Source organism: Sinohyriopsis cumingii, chromosome 14, assembly GCF_028554795.1.
Source record: "Sinohyriopsis cumingii isolate HCF-2022 chromosome 14, ASM2855479v2, whole genome shotgun sequence".
Lineage (NCBI taxonomy): Eukaryota > Metazoa > Mollusca > Bivalvia > Unionida > Unionidae > Sinohyriopsis > Sinohyriopsis cumingii.
This window is the reverse complement of record NC_142974.1, coordinates 77186615-77209831: the sequence shown is the minus strand read 5'-3', so window position 1 is coordinate 77209831 and position 23217 is coordinate 77186615. Positions and strand designations below refer to the sequence as shown.

The 23217-nt window shown below is 34.9% G+C and overlaps 1 protein-coding gene across 1 annotated transcript in view; it reads right to left on the bottom strand.

Annotated features, from left to right (window-relative positions):
- LOC149784193 (proton-coupled zinc antiporter SLC30A2-like) overlaps window positions 1–23217 on the bottom strand; it is a 76642-nt gene that overhangs the window by 37635 nt on the left and 15790 nt on the right. The gene's annotated exons all lie outside the window — the stretch shown is intronic.

Here is a 23217-nt window from a genome sequence, read left to right as displayed (position 1 = left end):
CTCTACAAAACCACTAATATGGCATGGTTAGTAGCCATCTACATAACCACTAATATCGCATGGTTATTTAGCCTTCTACAAAACCAATGATATGGTATGCTTTGTACCCCTCTACATAACCACTAGTATGGCATGCTTAATATCTGTTTACATAACAACTGGTATGGCGTAGTAATTATCCCTCAACATAGCCACTAGTATGACATGGTTAGTAGCTCTCAACCTATCCATTAATATGGTATGGTTACCTGTTGTTTATTAACCAACAGGTGCAAGTGGCACGAATCTCTGATCAAAATCATCAGCGAAACGTGATGTGCAGAAACCACTGTTTTCTTATTAAACTTAACATGACCGATGATGGTAAGATCCCAGCATCCGCAAATGTCTTATTAAACTTAACATGACGATGATGGTAAGATCCCAGCATCCGCAAATGTCCTATTGCACAACATGCATAGAAAGTTCAAAGTTTGCCCGAGGAAATTGCTCCAGAATTTGGAAAGAAAATTCTGCAAAATCCATTTTTCTTAGGTTGAATTTGACCTATGACAGTTTGACCCACAAATTAATTAGCTTCTACACCTTAAATGCAAGCTTTCGCACGCTCTGGTCAAAGTACCTCATCCAGAACTGTCAGTTACATTGACCTTTGACCTATTAACTGCAACATCGAAATGGTTCTATCTTTTGTCAAGAAGACCTTACCTACAAAATCTAACAAAAGTATGTGATGTTCAACGGGAAGTTATCTCACGGAGAAGACAATAAAGTTAACAATCATACAAACATGACAGCAGCAGAGAGGGTGAACAGACCATAAAATTCCGACAAAACAAATAAAACAAACAAATAAAATCATCTCGTAGAAAGGTCAAGATTTTTACAAATGAACTTTTCCTTGAGATGTTTTATTTCTGTAATGACCGATTGTACTAATAAAACCTCAGTTCGAAATAGTAGCTGAAAAAATAAAGTACTCTACGTGTTTATTTATTCTTGTTTATTTTTTGACGACCAACGTTGGTAGGTACCCTCTCTGCTGCTATTAATTTACCACCATACCAAGTTTGATGAATATTTTTCAACGCGTCTCGCTGTCGTTTTTCCTCATCTGTTTCATCTTTATTTGTTTCATCTTTATTTGTTGTATGTTTCAAGTAATATTCAAGTTCTGATGGTGGTTTTTCTATTTTGGATTTATGTTCTTTCTGTGTTTATAATATATCATCAAACTTCGATATCGATCTCCACCGCAATTTTTGCAAATCTGATATAATCCTCTAACGAAGTTGTTTTCAACACAACTTCGTGGACCAGCATGAAGGTTTTTCTTTATGTTTCTTGCAATATTCTCCACGGCATTTTTTATTACAATTGTTAGTGGTTCCTTGACGCAGCCACGCACAGTTGTTCATTATTTTTTTAATTAAATTTACACCCCTTCTGCTGATATTAATTAAATCATTATGTTATAATAAAATGATACATCCAGAATCTCATACTGCAAGAACAGCACGAGAACGATTAGAAGCAATTAAAAAATTTCTTCCTGTCAGAGACTCATTCAGAAAAAATCTGCAAGCGCAGCAAGAAGCACAAGTTGAGTACGAAGAAGAAACTAAAAAACTATTTAAGCCCGTCACTGCAGCTACTGAGAAAGTTACGACAGTCATCAAAGAAGATCTTCTTCCGGTATCAAAACAAACTGCGGCGCAGACTGAAAAAATAGCAAGAAGAACTAAACAGGCAAAGAAGATTTTACGAGATCTTCCACCTGGCATAGCCAGGGAAATAGCTGCAGCTCAACCTCCACCTGTTGGTGAGGAAATACTTGAAGAAATTGGACAACTTCGTGCTGAGATAGGTGATATGAAAGATGATGAAGGGAAAATGATTATGCTGAGCAATAAATTTACCAAGGTGGGTATCAAATTCATAAAAAAAATTAAGAATATTAATACGTTATCAAAACTTGCAGTAGAAAGTTTTAATAAAAAAGAAGAACTTTTAAGACCTGAATATAGTTCCACTCGTATTAGTAATCCTGAAATCTGGTATAAATGGATATATCGTATATATTACGATAAAGATAGAGTTTACTCCAATGATGAGGTATATAATGATTATCGCAGAAACATAGACATGTATCTTGCACAAAAAAAATCAGAAGTATCACAATCTCTCAGAACAATAAGTGAGGAAGAAGAAGTATCACCCTCAAGACTATTTAAGAAAAGATCTCCCTTAAGACTATTTAAGAAATCAGAAGAAGAAGAAGGAGCAACGGGAAGTGGTCTGGGAAATAATTTTGTTTGTCCTGATAATATCATCAATGACGTGTCACGGTTAGAAGTTCTCATAGGAGGAAAACGTGCCGGAAATAATTCACCAGAAATAACCAATGAAGCAGCTGATATTTGTCGGCGACTATTTCGCGGCGGCATCATGGATATCGGCGTTTACCGAGAACTTATCGATGAACTTGTTGATGACTAGTTGTTAGATAAATGGTAAATAAAAATAAGATGATAATACATAATAATCATCGCAAACCTGTACAGGTCAGAGCGGTAAACTCACGATTACCAATCTATAGAGCTACTTACGGAGATGGACTTGGTGATGTTATTCAGGGATTATTTACAAGGATAGCTCCAAAAGTAGCACCTGTTGCAAAACAATTATCGATGAAAGCTATTGATATTGTTCGTGATAAAGCTCCTGGAGCAATTGTCAATGTTGCTGGTAAGGTGTTCTCGGCGATCAAAGAAAGACTAGCACGATTATTGCGACGAAAACAACAACCACCAGTGAAACTGGCAAGTACTGAGGTGATGCCTGCAGATGTTAGTAAAATAATAAATCAAGCTGCAAATCAAAAACTAGCGGCGATATCTGAAGAAGCAGAAAAAAATATAACAGCAAATTTAATAGCAGGAAGCGGTCTTCGTCGACGATGATCATCATTTGAAAAATGGTAACTATAATAAAAATGTTCAGGCGCGAATCAGACCCAGCATTTGATATGGAGGCACCTGTCCTTAAGTACGAATCTGTACGTGATTATCAGTTTTATTCTTATGACGCAAGACTACCAAATCAGCGGGGGAGAATCGAATTACAGGTTCATGATACAAGTAGATATTTCTTGCCCGCTGAAGCGTTTATTGAAGTAGAAGGTAGACTTGTAAAGGGGGATGATACGGCATACGGTGCCAATTTGCGTGTTGGTTTTGTCAACAACGGAATTATGGCACTGTTTGATAGCGCCACATACATGATTGATGGAAAAAATATTGAATCAATTCAGAAGGATGTTGATGTTGCTACAACAATAATTGGTCTGGCGAGATATTCTGACGACTTTACAAGATCAGCTGGTCCAACAATGATGTTCGCTAAAGATATCACCGACAACGCTAACCATAATCAGTATATCAAGGTACTCACACCACGGGATACTTCTGTTGCTAATCAGGCAGAAGCTGCCAACCCAGACCGTGAAGGTAGACCAGCAGGCGAATTTGAAATCATAAAAGATATTGCCCCGACTTACAACTTAGGGTTTGCAGCACGTCGAGCAGCGCTGTCGGGAGATAATAGAAATTTTTCGTGTGCAATTCCATTATCTCACATCTTTGGATTTTGCAGAAATGTTAGAAAGGTAATCTTTGGAGCTAAACACACAATTGTGCTCGTAAGAAAAGGTGATGATAATGATGCAATCTGGCGAGGTGCTGGTGTTGCTGATGCTGGTAAAGTAGATATAACAAAACTTTCATTGTGGATGCCAGTAATGACACCATCTATTACTGAAGAACAAAAATTACTATCTTTTATGGATCAAGGTGGTAAATCATTGCTATCATGGTTAACAGTAACCACAGATGCTGCTCAAAGCAATATTAATGGTTTATTTACATGGCATACAGCATCACAACAGGGTGTTTCTGCACCACGACATATTTTTATTGCACTGCAAAATATTGACCGGATAAATGATCAACAACGTTCACATATGATATTTGATAACCTTGGAGTTAATGAAGTTTCCTTACGGATAAATGGACATCAAGAACCAACAGAAAATATACAACTAAATTATGCACAAAATCATGTAGCGCGCGCATATCATCGTTTAATGTCATTCATGGGACGTGATCAAAATGTGAATACCGGTTTGCAATTATCACAACTAGATTTTAAAGGTCTATATTCGATTTATTATTTTTCACTAGAACATCTTGATTTATCCAAACAATCTGTCGTTGATATACACTTTCGAGCTCATGTTACTAACCCGCCAGGTGGTGGTGCTTTCTACAGAGCGATCGCGGTCATACTTAGCGATAAAGCCATGTTACTTGAAGGTGGTAGTGGTCGAATGAGAGTTGTTGATGCACCAGTGGAAAATCTTTAATTATTCAGAAAAAATATTATTTATATAAAAATGTCGTATAGTCATGTTAATGTTACTCTGACTCCCGGTCAGGTAAAAAAGCTTCAATCAAAAACCGCCAACAAATGCGGAACTAAAATATCACTAAAACGAGATCATATTAGTGGTGGTCCAAACAAATTATCGCTGACAAATAATCAGATTAAACATTTCAATAAAGCCCTGGAATCAAAAACTGGAGTTCAATTTCATCTTTCCCCGAGCGCCATCAAAGACATGTTTAAAACCGGTGGTATATTTCCACTTCTTGCGGCCATTCCGGCATTAATAGCTGCAGCTGCTCCAGCCGTAGCAAAAGCAGCCGCGTTAGGTGCTGTTGGAACAGCTGCTGGAATGGCACTAAAGAAAGCAACAGGGCAAGGATACAAAAAAAAAAAGGGACGCGGCTTAAGATTGCCAGGATCTCGTTGGGGGAGAGGCCTAAGGCTTCCAGGATCACTTCGTTAGACGTTCCAGCATCAAATTTTGATTTACTTAATGCCGCTAAAAAATTAAAAATAAAAAGCCTTTAGAGGTGTTTTTATGCGAGATCAATTACCGAAACAACCAAACAAACTCGAAACAGGTATTATTAATCTTGACGAACGTTCCGGACCCGGTACTCATTGGGTATCATACGCGGTTGATCCACGTGGAATCATTTATTTTGATTCGTACGGGTTAGCTCCACCTGTTGAATTTATCAAGTATGTTGCACCACTTCACGCAGGAACCAGAGGTTCCAAAGTTTGGTATTCAACGCTACCCACACAAACAATGACAGATCCGCCAATATGCGGCCGTGAAGTAATTAATGTACTCGACGCTATATCAAAATCATCCAGGCCGCCACATAAAGTCGTGCACGATTATACAAGCAACCGATATGTTGCGCGTAAAGCGTTTTAAACAGATCTTAGATCCGAAGGCTCTTATATAATGGTTGATATTTACGGAAGATCTTCTTCACGCGTTAAGAAAAAGCCCGGCGACGTTGATCTGTCGAAGTATGCAACTAAAGATGACCTCGCTGATATTATGAACCTGGCTGGAGTTGACCAAGATGAGGTTGTTATTTTTCAGGATCAACATGGTAAACTAAAAACCAGCAATATCAAATGGGATGATATAGTTCGGCGAGTACTTGGTGCAGTTACGGATAATATTCCCGTGTTTACTGACAACGGCAAAATCAGAGATTCAAGTATATCGTTTGCAACAATTAGAAATGAAATTACAAAAAGCGTTGCTAATTGTATGAAAAGCACCGGCGACACAATGACGGGTGAACTCAGCATGAACGGAAATAAAATAGTAGTTTTAAGAGATCCAACATCTGACGAAGACGCAGCAACAAAAAAATACGTTGACAACGTGGATGGTAAATTATCCACGTTACGGGCTGAGTATGACGTTCACGCGGGCGCTTTTGCAAGATTTCGCAGAAACCATCAAAAAACCACAGAAGAATTCTTCGGCACTCCGCTTGTCGTCAACATAAAACTCGTTGATATCAAAACCAACATTGACACGATCAAACAAACACAGCAGGATATCAAGACCAACATTGACACGATCAAACGAACACAGCGAGACATCGTAGCTGGAATTCCTGAGATTATCAATAAAACCAATTTGATTAAAATTCCAGCTGGAATAACTCCCGGGCACATCACAAACATCGTATGCACGGTATCATCGGGATTTGCAACATGGTCGCAGCAAAATAATACTATCAAATATACCGCAACAGTCACTGGCGTGTACAGGCTGTCTGTGTTTAGTGCTGCAAAATTTGAAATATTTACAACGTTTCCATGGCGTCATTCCACCGACAGGTTTTCCGGGGTTGTATCTGTTATATTAAATAACGGAACCGAAGAAATATTTATTCTGGAAGCAGCTGATAAGAAATTAACCGCAACATCCTTCTGGTGGTGTTTGGAATTTGTAGCTGAAACACCTCAATTGGTTACTGCATAAAAATATATATGGACGGTGCACAATACAGGTACAATCAAGCGCGTGAATGGCAGGCGGCGCTAAAAGATCAAGTTGATCAATATACAGTAAAAGTAAAAAAATATCGACGACGATTAGTTATCGTCGACGTGATTGTTTATTCAGTATCCGCTGTTGTTGCTGAAACCGGTGTCATATTATCAGCGTTGACAACGATGGCACCAGTAGCTGTAACTATTTGTATTTCAGCAGCAACAACTATTGCAGGTGTGCTTAATATCATCGCAAAAAAAATATGTACTTGCACGAACGAAAAATTATCCGATTACATAATAAAATTACATACAGCGACGGTAGCATACTCGAAATTATCCTCGTTGTTATCAGCGAGTCTCAGTGATGGAATTATATCTGATTTCGAATTTTCAATGATAACCAAAATATACGACGAAGGTATCGGTATTAAAGATACAAGTATCAATAATGACAGAATTACTCAAGCAGATTGTGACCAACACAACTCCGCCAAAGATAACGATGATCTCGGTAAGTTCAATTAATCCTGAATTTAGTGTTAATTTTCCTACTGCAATTCCAGTAAAAGAAAAAGCACTAGCACAATTACGAGTATATTACAGCTGGCCAAATATCAGATCAAAATCATTTAATGGTACACCAGCAAATAATTCGCTTGTATTTGCTAACAACAACAAACCCGATGGAACACCTGACTGGGTTGTTGTTGGAATACCAACTGGCAGTTACGAGATTGAAGAGATCAGGGAGGAATTTCAACGTAGAATAAAATCAATAACAGGAAAAGAAGCAAAAATATCAATTAATGTTCATGAACCCACCCTGTCCTCGACGATTGAAATAAACTCGCCTGATTATGCCGTTGATATTTATCAATCCACGATAAGATCCGTACTAGGCTGGCCTGAAATTCCCAGGGTGTATGTAGGACCACCAGAACCAACGAGGGGTGATTTTACGTCAAAGAACAGTCTTCGTCATGATATTAAAATGAATTCAGAATGGTTAGATTACATAGAAGTAAAACCAGAATGGAGGGGGAGGGCACCTGTATATGATCCTAGAGCTCTTTTTTATAATCTTAATGAACGTGTTATTGCTTTGAATATTGATTCTATATTTGCTTCAATAAACTTAGACCATGAAATACAGGTAAATAATTTACGTGATAGTTTTCAAGAGTATTTATTTGATTCAACATCTGCGCGCGATAATATTATTAGGTACATAGAAGTTTTAATTTATATAGTTAATTCTTCTGAAGTTATCTATAATAGAATTAGAGATATGGTTCTTAAGTCATCAAGCGATTATAAAAAATCCTTCGCAGCCAAGTACAAAATACACGAAGCTGACATTGTAACGTTTAAGTTTCCTGATTATAATCCGGATAAATTAAGAAAATCTGTCAATGATGTCATTGATGAGTTTTTTCCTAAAATACTCGATGCATGGAGAAAACGTATCTCCGGGAATCGTTAATATAACACCGACGGTCGCGGTCAATCTGGTTTGTGACGTAATCGATGGCAGCTATCAAATAGATCTCGGAAGATCAAATCAAGCTCAACAAGGATACATCCTGTACACGTTCACACCACAAGTTCCCCCTGGAAGTTTAATCGTGCAAGAACCAACTAATCCTGTGTATTTGCGGTGTCACAATAATATGTTAACACGAATAAATTTTAAGCTCACAGACCACCTTAATCGCTTAATTGACATACGTGGAGAAGAACTTGTGATAAATCTGTATGTGAAATCGTAGATCTTTATGTAATGGAGGGTTTTTTACACACGAGAATTTCTTAACAGTTAGAAGAACATTTGTAACAGAGATCAGACTCAAATTCGATCAACTTAAAAAAAATAAATAAAAAAATATTTTATTATTACTGGCACAAATTTGTGTTTGGTACAAATTAATCGGCCTAGGCAGCTAAAAAAGCTGGTCGATGAAAGTAAAAATTAAAATTTCTATCACAAAAAAAAATAAGATTTATTAATTTTCCAGATTTTTATTATTTTTTTACTGAAATTGTACGAATTGCTTGATTTTGACTACCAACTACCCCGTCAGAAACATAAAAATGTACGAATTACTTGATTTTGACTACCAACTACCCCGTCAGAAACATAAAAATGTACGAATTACTTGATTTTGACTACCAACTACCCCGTCAGAAATAAGAAAATTCTAACTTTGTCAAATTGTTCCTAATAAATTTTATTTATTAAGAATATTATTTTTACTGAGATTTTTATTTTTTTTTACTAAAATACAACGAAATTGCTCAATTTTCCTGATTTTGACTACCAACTACCCCGTCAGAAATCAAGTAATTCGTACATTTTTCTTTGATTTTGACTACCAACTACCCCGTCAGAATCAAGTAATTCGTGCATTTTTCTTGATTTTAGTAAAAAAAAAAAAAATCTTCAGTAAAAATAATATTCTTAATAAATAAAATTAATTTATAATAAATAAAATTTACTAGAAACAATTTGACAAAGTTAAATTTTCTTGATTTTGACTACCAACTACCCCGTCAGGATCAAGTAATTCGTGTATTTTTCTTGTATTTTGTAAAATAAATATCAATTTTTTCTTATTTCTGACGGGGTAGTTGGTAGTCAAAAATCGCGTATTTGTGAAAAAATATTATTTTTCCCTGATTTTTATTTATTTTTTTGCCGCACAAATTTGTGTTTGGTACAAATTAATCGGCCTTGCAAAAAAAAATATTTTTTTTCCTGAAAATTTGATCATTTTACACTACACGTGGTCAGCGTTGACAGGGACCCCAGTTACCAAAACTTTCATTATCACCAGTAACGAAGTTACTCTGGATCGTTTCACCAGTAACGAAGTTACTCTCTGACATAATTTTTCTTAATTGTCTTATACGAGTACTAATCGTTTTCTTTGCCTCATACTCGTGGGATAATAACGATTTAATTATTTCTACGGCGGCAGAGAGAGGAACGAACTCCTTCACATGATCATCTTCTACGGTAGCTAGCGACTGAAACATTGCCGCCTGAATCCGTTTCATGAGCTTGTATTCAGATGATAGTGTGTGTGTTCCCTGGTTTTTACGTTCTTGTAAAATCTCAAAGTCAGAAACTATTTTTTCAGGATTAAGTTCATCAGATATATTAATTCCATCTCTTTTCAATTTTTTAATAGCAACAATTACATCATTGATATTTTCATGGTTCATTATATAATATATAAATCTTTAAAATAAAAAAAAATTATCCCTAGAACCCCTATCGAGTCTTTAGCGAGTTCGTCGGGATGTTTCAGGGACAGTACAACATATACAATGAATGAAGAGCCCCTATCGAGTGTATTAGCGAGCTCAGATTATGCATTGGACGGCACAAACATATAACTTAATTAAGGACAGTACAAACATATACGCTCAGCAAAAATCCCACCCACAATAATTAATCCAGTGGGTGATACGAAAATATGTATCAACCACAAGTCAATATTGTGGTTGAATTTTGCTGAGCGGGGGGTTTTGCGGTTCCCCCATTATTATAAAAATCGCAATTATGCGCTCACCACCGACAAATTGTCAGCCATGGGGATTCGATCCTGGACCGCGAGCGTCACAGTCCAATACCATAATGATTGAGCTATCAAACCTTGTTACGAACATATGTTTCGGAAGTTAATATATAGCCAAGGAACCAATATTTACACTAAAACAGCGGTTTCTGAATAATAACAGTTTCTGTATTTATAACAACAGTTTCTGAATATAAAACAACAGTTTCTGAATAATAACAGTTTCTGAATATAAAACAGCGGTTTCTGAATAATAACAGTTTCTGTATTTATAACAACAGTTTCTGAATATAAAACAGCGTTTTTCCTAAGCAGACTGCGAATCAATAATAACAGTGGCATGAACACACCTGCAGATCGATTACCATGACAACGGTTTCTGTTCTGTACCTGTATTACAGCTTCCTTGCGGATCAATAACATTATCATGATTTCTCGTAATGTTGTATGATGGGAAATATTTAAAAGCCATAAATAATACTTCTACGAGTAATTAATTACGATGTAATTAGTTAAACTGACTAATTACGATCATAAAAAATCAAAAATCTACGAAGAAAACTATATATTACAAAGTAATCTCCCTTTTATATAATCAAAAATTCAGTAGTATACAATCAGACAGTACTGGACCCCCTCAAATAATGATATAATTCAATGTGGTGATGATAATTATTGATACTGAAAGGTAATTTTCTGTTTATATATTTTCGAGAAAGTAGATCTGGTTATATTTTCTGCGACGTATTTTACCACACGCGGGTCAATATCAAAATATTTAGCAGCAGCACGCATAGACTGAAATATAATTTTTTCGCCAGTTTCTGTGTTTGTGGAAATTAGCGCCCTCTTTCCGATTGTCTTACATCTTCCTGTATTACCACATGCAGAGTTCACGCTTCGTGTGACAACTCGAAGGTTGTGTAGGGAGTTATTTTGAGTGTCCCCGTCAATATGATCAATAACAAGACCGTCTTTGATCACTCCGAAGAAATATTCGTAGATGAAACGATGACAGAAATAATTTTTCTTTCCCCCCTCGCATGTGAACCTTAGATAACCATGATTATTAATACAACCAACTTGTCTCTTCAACTTGCAGTGTCTGATGATACCATTAATATTTGATTCATAGTTTGTTATGACAGGATGTGGGACAAATTTATTTTGCTCCATTATAATAATATTATTTGTTTAAATCATTGTTTGTCTGAAATCTTGATATATAATCCTCCATGGATTTTATAGCGTTTTCACCGCTATTATTTTTTTTGTCATAATATCTTTTAAGTTCTCTGAACCGTTTTCTGCCGCACTTTCCACATAATTCTGTTCTTCCTCGCACTCCAATACCACACCGCAGACATGGTATTGGTCCTAGACTTCCTCGTCGTATGTTTTGTAAGTGCATCCAACAAAATTCCTTTCTGCAGGATTTGTTGTATCGATTTACTGAGCCGATCATCAACCATCTGCATTGAGACATTGTATATATAATATTTTTTATTTTAAATATTTGTTTTAATTATATGAACGAGTTTGAGAGATTATCCCAAACTAGGCCTGTTAAATATAAATTCAACCTCGACAGATTATCTCCAGACTTGCCAGTGCGAGATTTGGTTGATTCGAAAAATAAAAGTTTGATCTCGAAAATTCACGACGCCAAGAAAGAATTTTACACGGATGGTGCATCTCATACATGGTCAACGTTCAAGATTATACGCCTTGACGGAGTCAAGAAAGCTGACAAAGTCACGGACGCCACAATGAACGACAAGCGAGCGGCAGCTATCATTAACTACATCGCTGAATACGAGGGCAATCAAAAATATTTCTTCAGAGTAAAATTTATTGTATTAACAGAAACAGGTAATTGGATTATCCGTGACAAATATGATCCTGTCCTTGGCAATAATAAAACTGTCATATTAAGTAAAAATTCCAGACCGGGTCTACTGACGGGTACTGACAAACCGTATTATGAGCGAGCATATCCTGTAACAGCGGTTATTTATGGAATCTATGAGATAAATAAAAAACCCATCGTTGATAAACTAGCGCCGATGAAATTTTCAAGGTTAAATTGTGTAGCCGAACGAGTAATAGAACACTTTACAAACGCGATGCGTGGAAATGGATTAACTGATTTAAGGCGTGAAAAAATAAACTCGTGGGCTGATTCAGTTAAGGATACCGGTGCTACAATAAAAGATGTTGCTGAGTTAGGAAAAATATTAAAATTTCCAATAACCGTAGCGACAATAACGGGAGAAGTACTGTACCAATCGAAATATAAATCGAAGGGAGCTCCAATAAATATTATCGATCATAACGCGCACGCATGGACTAACGCAGTAACAATATTTCCACGTGATCGAACCGTTAGATTTTACCCCACAGATAATTCTGGGGGAGGTATGTTTGATTTTATTAAAGAAATAAGTAAAACCGATCCTGTATCGGTATGGTTATTTAAAAGTAATGAGGAAGGTGAATTTGATCAGTTTGTCAAACCAAACGGTGAAATATATCGCACAGAATCTCTCCATGACGAGATGAAAAATCTCGCGACGTTTTTACAGTGCAAGCACGCGGAAAATACTGAAAAATTACTAACTAATTGTTTTACCGTTCCATCTGTTGCGGCTCATTTCGCCAGAGAAAGAAATTCATGGAAACCAACACGATTTGATTTACTCGAGGACGTACGCGCAAGTTGCCTCGAATATGGACATGGCGGATTATGGAATACCAAATACAATTACAATGATGTTATTTCGGTTGATATGGTTGCATGTTATCCAGGAAGTTTTCTGGGATACGGAGATTGTTCTGTGTACTTTGAAAGATTTGGTCACCCAACAAACGAGATGACGCGAGTGGCAATTAATGGACCATTACCTGATTTTGATCTGACTGGATTCGCCTGTATTGAATCATTCGAGTTTAACGAAAATCTTCACAAGATTTATTTTTGGTTTGGTAGACATTTTTGTGAAAAACGTTGGGCACCTATAGTTTTGTTACGATATATGCTAGATTGTATGATACTGACATCGTTGGTGGTCAGTGAGGCAATTATATCATATCATGCACAGACCAAAGTTTGGTTGCCCATGTCAGATTCTGAAGTTATTAGCGAGTTTAAGGAAAAATATCCTGATGTTTCCGAAGATGATATTCCTAATAAACTCAAAACCGCAAAAGATCTCGGTAGAAAAATTATAGGTAAATTTACTCAAGGTGGTGCATATGATTATAAAAGACATCACGCACGATTAATTCTGGATGATGCCGAGTACGATTTTATAATCGCTGAGACAACAGCGAAAAATATATTTGTAAATCGAGAAAGTGTTTATTTATCCGACGGAACAAAATTGGGTACGATCGTTAGTTACATAAATGACGTATCCCCACAATATACTCATCTAAGATCTTCCATGTTGGCTTATGTTTCTATAAATTTATTATCGATGATTAATAGATTTCCTGAGACCGCAGTCAGAGTCGCAACAGATTCGTTTTATATTTCAAGTAAATATTTAGAACTTGTTATGAAATTTACAAGTAATGATGAACGATGGGGTTCGTGGAGAATAAAAAAGGAATTATTACACAATTATGCAGAATCAGCAGATGTTCCAATGAGAGATTTTTATCGTAAGGGTAATAAAATATCAGAAATGTCGAAAGCACCATCGTTGAGTGATCCAATAACCAGATATAAGACAGTATATCTCAATGGACCTGGTGGATGCGGCAAAACAACTCGAACGATTAATGTTTTTAGAAATTCAGATATAATCGTGCTGACACCCACACATAGACTTGCACGTGAGATGAAACAGCGGCAAGTACAATCGTGTACGTATCATAGTTTCTTTCGGTGACGCGGAGATACATGGACTCCTGAACGGATGGGAGAAAAATATATACCTAAAATAATTATTTGGGATGAGATATGCACGGTCTCACTGGATACATTAAAAATGTTTCTTGATTGGTTGTTGACGAAAAATACCGCTATAATAATGTGTGGCGATCATGGTCAACCGCCGCCTTTTGTTGGACCATCTCCACATGATTGGTTAAAAAATTTCGTTGATTATTACGAAGAAATAGATGATGATCATAGAGCTCTTGATGCAAATTTGAAGGAATTTAAAAAATTAATCAGATTACAATCAAACAAAATTCAGTGTGAAATAATACGTGGAGTGATATCAGAGACCTCAATGAGTGATTTTTTGAAATTATGGAGACCCACCGATTTGATCGTAGCAAGTAGAAAAATAATCAGAGACGCTTTACAACAGCAGTTATTTCAGCTGCATAAAGAAAAATACTCAGAATTACCCGTACCGTTGTGTTATAGACCATCAGATACACGAAAACAGAATATTAATGTCGATATTCCAGGACCCTTGACAGAGTCAAGGAAACAGAATCTCGTATTAAATGATATTGTCGCCGTTGATATCAGTGTGGTCGAAGATGCAATACACGCTGACAAATCTCCATGGGTGTTGGGATACGCTATGACAATCCACTCGTCTCAGGGATTAACTATTTCTGATACACGAGTCTGGATTGTAGACGATCGCATCGAGTGGTCAAATTTAGTTTATTTAGCGGTATCGAGGGTCAGAAAAATATCTCAACTACGTAGAATTATAATTCCTGAAATCGTTGATAAATTTAACATCATCGATGATGATATAATAAGAAAAAAATTAATCGGATACAAACAATCTGACAAAAAAAATAAACACGACTTTGATCTTGATGTTGAATTTATTATTGAGTTAAAACAGCAGCAGAACAATCATTGCGCAAGTTGTAATTGTATAATGTTATGGCGGTATTCAAGTAATGATTCAAGACAATTTACCGTAGACAGAAAAGATAATAGTCGCGGTCATATACGAGAAAATACCATGTTGACCTGTCTTGAGTGTAATCGACGTCGGGGTGCAGGCACCCTTGGCGCTAGCGCCTTGGGTGCTAGTTAAGTGATCGAAATCACTGAAGTGATTTTGGTGGTAGTTGTGTATCCGCAGGAATTATTTGTAGTTGTTCACGTGTAAATCCACGCTGAGGAGCAGCTGAATCTAATCTGTAGATTGCAGGTCTACCTGAGGATCTTGTCACGGTAGATATTTTGTGTGTGGTAACACTCCAAATAGGATCAGTTGCTCTTCGTTTACCACCTTCAAGTTCACCAGGCTCATATAAATATCTGACTGTAACATCACCTAATATTTTTTGTTTTTCAACATCTTTTCGTTGTGTTGGTATATTTTTTTTGTAATTGCATTAATGGGTTTCATGTTGGTTGTTCGTGTGATCTCATTATTTAATGCAGCTATCACGCTTGGTAATCTTGCCACCCATTCGCGAGATCTTTTATCCTGAATAAATTCCCTCGCGTATTGATATCCAAATAACCGCTCAGCAAGTGTTCGATTAAATCGCTCAACAATTGCTTGATCACGATGAATTGCAGTATGACCTCGTCGTATTTTGGTATTATGTCGTTTCATCAGCGATGATACTGGACCAAGAAATTCCTTACCAGGATCAACCTGTAGTAGCTGTGGCCATCGCAGACCACCTTGTGGTCCGAGTCCTCGTTGATAAATTCGTTCAAACGCATCGGCTACTTCAGATGATGTTTTCGCTGATAGCGGCTCTGCTTCTTTATATCTACTTGCAACATCAACTACGGTTAACGCGTATTTGTACGTTTTTCTACGCACAGTATCATGCGGTAAAAACAGAATATCAGCTTGATGAACTTCATTAGGAACACTGACATCGAAATACGCGTACTGAATTTGTTTAGGACGTGGTAGATAAATTTGCCATATTGCTTGTTTGGATAAGCACGCTTTAGCAGTAGAATGTTTAACCGCTGCTGCATCAGCGAGTTTACCAATTGCTGCTTTGCCTCTCCAGTATCCTCTTGGTGAATAATAAATTAATTCCATTATTAATTACCAGCCCCAAGCGCTAATTTACCTTTCATCGCTGATCTTACTAACCAATTAGCTAATTTTTCTTTAATATTTTTATTTTTTATAGCATTTAACGCATGAATTAATTTCACATCTGCAATATGCCTATGTTGTAGATTTTGACTTTTATAAGCTACATCATGCTCATGACAAGCTCGATCAATAGCATTTATTGGTTCCTCGCCTGGTTTTGGTTGATCCTGATTATCGAGCCTGATATCGAGTCGAGTACCAGGACCGCAATAATTATATCCTGGTAGATGTTTTTCTCCACTGTATTTAGCTCATGGAGCACCTGGAAACTTTGACATCAAATTAGCAATATCACCACCGCGCCTATTAGGTAAAAACGAAAATTTCTTTCTACCGCATACAGAACATTTTCCACCGTACGCTATTTTTTTATTTTTTGTTATAACCGTAGCTAAATCAGTGGTTGGAGTTTTAACTTTACAGCGTAAACAATATAGATTCATGTTATAACATATATGGATATAATTGATTTCTCAGCAACAAGAAAACGAGAGCCAGTTAAACACCACCCTGCGTTACCAAATTCCATCAGAATGATTATCATAGGACCATCTGGATCGGGTAAGACGCAATTATTACTTAATCTGATAATGAGATGGTTGAAATGGGATAAATTGTATTTAGTAGCACCATCCGCTGATGATCAGCGATGTTATGATGTACTTAAAGATTTCAATGAAAACGCACGATTACTGGATGAAGGTAATGATGTTATAGAGTTTATAACCGATATTAATGAAGCACCATCCGTAGATTCCATAGACGGATTTATTAATAATTTAGTTGTATACGACGATGTGATGCTAGATAAACAATCAAATCCAGCTAGGATTTTTTCCCGTGGTAGACATAAAAATACAGACGTGATCTATGTTACTCAACGATATACACAAATTCCGAAGGTGATCAGAGACAACTGCAACATTTTAGTTGTGTTTAATGGCGTAGACACACACACACTTAGAAATATTCATCAAACTTGGTGCAGCGGTGACATGGATATAATTAAATTCAAAAATTTCTTCTCACGAGCGCAAGCTACTCCACATGGATTTATAACAATAAATTTATATGATCCAAGAACAAGATATCGTGTGGGTCTTGATAAAATATTTGGGTAACAGGGGAGCAGCAGAGAGGGTACCTACCAACGTTGGTCGTCAAAAAAATAAACAAGAATAAATAAACACGTAGAGTACTTTATTTTTTCAGCTACTATTTCGAACTGAGGTTTTATTAGTACAATCGGTCATTACAGAAATAAAACATCTCAAGGAAAAGTTCATTTGTAAAAATCTTGACCTTTCTACAAGATGATTTTATTTGTTTGTTTTATTTGTTTTGTCGGAATTTTATGGTCTGTTCACCCTCTCTGCTGCTCATGATTTAAACAATATGTGCTCTCAGAAAAGTCGGGCGTATTGAACGTGTACTTTCCTCATATACTGGTACATCTGTAATTTGCATTAAAACAGGCTCGGCTTTCCAAGTGCAAGCTTTGACAGACCATGATATAAATAACACATGAATACAATCTGAGGTCAAACTTGGCTATTTTAGTAACTGGACTTTGTTCCACATTTACCCCGTGACCGCCTTTTGGCAATTTCGACATGCCTTGCAGGTAACAGAAAAGAACATTTTAGGAAATATTTTAAAAGGTTACAATTTCCTATGTGATTACATGCATTTATTAGACATATCCCTGCGGTAGTAACAATTATCTGCACTAAGGTAATTAGAGACAAAGCGGACACAATAAGGTTGTAAAAGGGACCATATAAACTATGGTTTGTTTTCACCGACGTCACGATTGAGTACGCAAATACCCACAATGCAATGCGATCGCACTTGCGCCGCCATTATGAGTCCCTAACAAACCTTTGTCAACATTAGTCATCATGTATATTCAAGATAATAATCTGATTTAACTGTCGATAAGGACATTTACTTCATTGAAACAATGCATATATTAAACTTGAAATTAAGTACCTTATAGAACGAAATTAAAACTAAGGCTAAAAGTTCCCTTGCTTTTATCGAAAGACATAATAGTGAAACTGAACCGTGATCATGTATATTGCTATCAAATATAAATGCATTCTTATTTTACAAACAGGCAATATTTACATTTTTTTAAAGCGTGTCATATCATATCCCTAAGCTTGTCATCCTGAAAGAGTATTTCCGGACAATGAATTTCGGGATACAATATCAGTTATGAATTAAAATTTTACAGCATGTGTTTTATGCCAGAACTTTTATGTACAAATACTTTTCGCGACAACAGGTGTTTGTACCAAAGACAGTTGACAAACCAGTTTAATTAGACTGATAAAATATTGTGATTGTTGTGGAGATGATGGACGTAGGATGATACTGAATAAAAGTGATAACCGTTAAAAAAGACGTTACATCTTCACTGTATTCAAACGAAACACATGCAAAACGGAACATGACTTTGTGTCGAATGTCAAAACGAAGTATTCCTGAAATGGTTTTAGAAATATTAAGTTATATATTAACAATTAGCTTTACTTGAAAGATAACCAAATGATTGATTTCATCCCATGAAAACTAAAAATTATTAAATGTTTCTGCATGTTTGTGTATCCATTTGTTTATGCGTTTGTTTATCAATCGACCTTTTTGCATATGAAAGAATAACATTGTTGAAATTTAAAGGTTTTACTTGAAGAAAACAAGTAGAAAAGTGACGCATTCTGTCTCGTGCGTTGACATGCACAACATAATGTGATGTATTATTATATTCTTAAGCACAAAATGAGACGTGCCTTCGTAATTATGCGGGAAGAACAATGTTATTAGGTGCCGATTTGAGGGGCTAGGGGCTCAAAATGGCGGATATGGAAATACACACGTTTTGTGACGTCACGTGAAAACAACGGATAAGTAAATATCATTCCTAATGAATGAACTAAGCTGGATTACCGTATAGTAAGCCACCCAGAACTTGAGAAAGCCAAGCTGCATAGAAATCAAATTGACTACTGAATATACTCACTAATGAATTGCATCTAGCTCTAAACATAATACACCACGACCTGCCCTCGCATGGTGTACCGGTGGATCAAGATCCAGATCGCGTATTCTACTGATTACTCCTAACAAACTGTATAGACCTACATTCCCCAGCGCTTCATGCAACGTCTGTCCTAGATCGGCAGTTTCGCGGTTGGAAGCGAGTATATACGGTATAATTACACACACAAAATCCATAATGTTTAAGTAAACGCCGTGAATACTCTTTTCCTAGCACAGGTTTCATAGTTTTGCGGTTGGAAGCGACCATATACGGTATACTTACATACACAAAATACATAATGTTTATGTAAAAGTCGTGAATACACTCTTTTCCTAGTACAGGTTTCATAGTTTTGCGGTTAGAAGCGAGTATATATGGTATAATTACAAACACAAAATCCATAATGTTTAAGTAAACGTCGTGAATACACTCTTTTCCTAGCACAGGTTTCATAGTTTTGCGGTTGGAAGCGACCATATACGGTATACTTTCATACACAAAATACATAATGTTTATGTAAAAGTCGTGAATACACTCTTTTCCTAGCACAGGTTTCAGTTTTGCGGTTGGAAGCGAGTATATACGGTATAATTACACACACAAAATCCATAATGTTTAAGTAAACGCCGTGAATACTCTTTTCCTAGTACAGGTTTCATAGTTTTTCGGTTGGAAGCGAGCATATACGGTATAATTACATACACAAAATCCATAATGTTTATGTAAAAGTCGTGAATACTCTCTTTTCCTAGTACAGGTTTCATAGTTTTGCGGTTGGAAGCGAGTATATACGGCATAATTACATACACAAAATACATGATGTTTAAGTAAACGTCGTGAATACATCCTTTACCTAGTATAGGTTTCATAGTGTGATAATACAACGTAACATGTAATAGATCACAGTCACATCAAAGAAAAAATATCAACAATTTCTGCACTTATCTCAGGAATATAAAGTCCTGTTTTCGTTTCTTGTATAGGTATGAAAGTTATGCAAGAAAGCAGCTGGTAGAGATGTGATGACCCTATTTATGAATCTGTTTTTTAGGTTTGTGTATTAAATCTTTTTCTGATTTTTCTGAAAACATTGTCCTGAACACTATATCCATATGATACATCTGATAAAATATTAGATGCTGCTAAACGTGTGCTAAGTTAACTAAGTTGCATTATATTCTTGCAAAAAAAACTCGTTTTAAGTTCTCCTTTTGTTAACGAAAAGAAACTAATTATTACAATTATGGTGTGTATTGATATTAATTATACATGTACACAGTTCACAGTCATATCCTCTGACCAGTGCTAAATTACATAATTTACTTTAATTTCTGTAAAATCTGAACAAGTTTATACACTGCGGCAGATATCATGCTGCTTCAGCTGGACAACATGACTAACAAAATTCATTGATAATGGTCCCTTACTTTTTTTATCATCGCTCGAGCGTGATTTTTTCTTGTATTGTCATATATGTAAAACAGCGCATCCGTGTGACAAAAGCATATGCGATAATAGATCACATTTGTCGATGTGAGACAGAGAAATTTTACCCTCAGGTTCTGCGTGTATACTGGTTGGAACGTTGGTCACACATATTTATCGTAGGTAGGGACCTTTGAAACACCACATTTCACTTATTTCTAATTTTATTCTTGCTTTCTCTTACTTAAACACTATTCAATACTTGTATAATAATGGATACAGCTGATAAATAGAGTAAGTTCTAATACTGAAGAGATTATTTCAAAACGTAAAGGTTAACTGTAACGATACATAGCTAAAAGTATATCAAACTATATCGAGTTTAACAATTGACAATTTATCCATTTGTCTGATGAGGTTACGATCAGACAGTTATAAAAAAAGACAACCAAAAAAAGACAGGAAGATCTTGTGACATGTGCATGTTGGAGGTATTATCCTTTTTATAGCAATATTATGCCAAACTACTTCATCTTACCGGAAGGAGATAAGAAAGTCAATATCCTGTATCGGTACTTAATGACAGTCAAATTGTAGCTTGATACAGGTAAGAATGTATTGACATTGGTCAGGTGCTTAATGGAATATGAATACTATCTGTATATGAATACCATCTGTATATGAATGCTATCTGTATATGAATACTATCTGTATATGAATACTATCTATATATGAATACTATCTGTTTGTATATGAATACTATCTGTATATGAATACTATCTGTATATGAATACTATATGAATACTATCTATATATGAATACTATCTGCATATGAATACTATCTATATATGAATACTATCTTATATGAATACTATCTGTATCTGTATATGAATTCTATCTGTATATGAATACTATCTGTATATATGAATACTATCTGTATATGAACACTATCTATATATGAATACTATCTGTAATTGAATACTATCTGTATATGCATATGAATAATATCTGTATATAAATACTATATATATATGAATGCTATCTGTATATGAATACTGTATGTATATGAATACTATCTATATATGAATACTATCTGTATATGAATACTATCTGTATATGAATGCCATCTGTATATGAATACTATCTATATATGAATGCTATCTGTATCTGTATATGAATACTATCTGTATATGAATAATATCTATATATAAATGCTATCTGTATCTGTATATGAATAATATCTATATATGAATGCTATCTGTATCTGTATATAAATGCTATCTGTATATGAATACTATCTATATATGAATACTATCTATATATGAATGCTATCTATATATGAATACTATCTATATATGAATACTATCTGTGTATGAATGCTATCTGTATCTGTATATGAATAATATCTATATATGAATGCTATCTGTATCTGTATATGAATACTATCTGTATATGAATACTATCTATATATGAATAATATCTATATATGAATACTAACTATGCATGAATACTATCTGTGTATGAATACTATCTATAGATGAATACTATCTGTATCTGTATATGAATACTATATATATGAATACTATCTGTATATGAATACTATCTATATATGAATACTATCTGTATATGAATGCTATATGTATATGAATGCCATCTGTATATGAATACTATCTATATATGAATGCTATCTGTATCTGTATATGAATACTATCTGTATATGAATACTATCTATATATAATTGCTATCTGTATCTGTATATGAATAATATCTATATATGAATGCTATCTGTATCTGTATATAAATACTATCTGTATATGAATAATATCTATATATGAATGCTATCTGTATCTGTATATAAATACTATCTGTGTATGAATACTATCTATATATGAATACTATCTATATATGAATGCTATCTGTATCTGTATATGAATAATATCTATATATGAATGCTATCTGTATCTGTATATGAATACTCTGTATATGAATACTATCTATATATGAATACTATCTGTATATGAATACTATCTGTTTGTATATGAATACTATCTGTATATGAATACTATCTGTATATGAATACTATCTATATCTGTATATGAATATTATCTGTATATGAATACTATCTGTATATGAATACTATCTATATATGAATACTATCTGTATATGAATACTATCTGTTTGTATATGAATACTATCTGTATATGAATAATATCTGTATATGAATACTATCTATATATGAATACTATCTGTATATGACTACTATCTATATATGAATGCTATCTATATCTGTATTGAATACTATCTGTATATGAATACTATCTATATATGAATACTATCTGTATATGAATACTATCTATATCTGTATATGAATACTATCTGTATATGAATACTATCTATATATGAATACTATCTGTATATGAATACTATCTATATCTGTATATGAATACTATCTGTATATGAATACTATCTGTATATGAATACTATCTATATATGAATATTATCTATATATGAATACTATCTGTATATGAATACTATCTATATATGAATACTATCTGTATATGAATACTATATATATATGAATACTATCTATATATGAATACTATCTGTATATGAATACTATCTATATATGAATAATATATATATATGAATATTATCTGTATCTGTATATAAA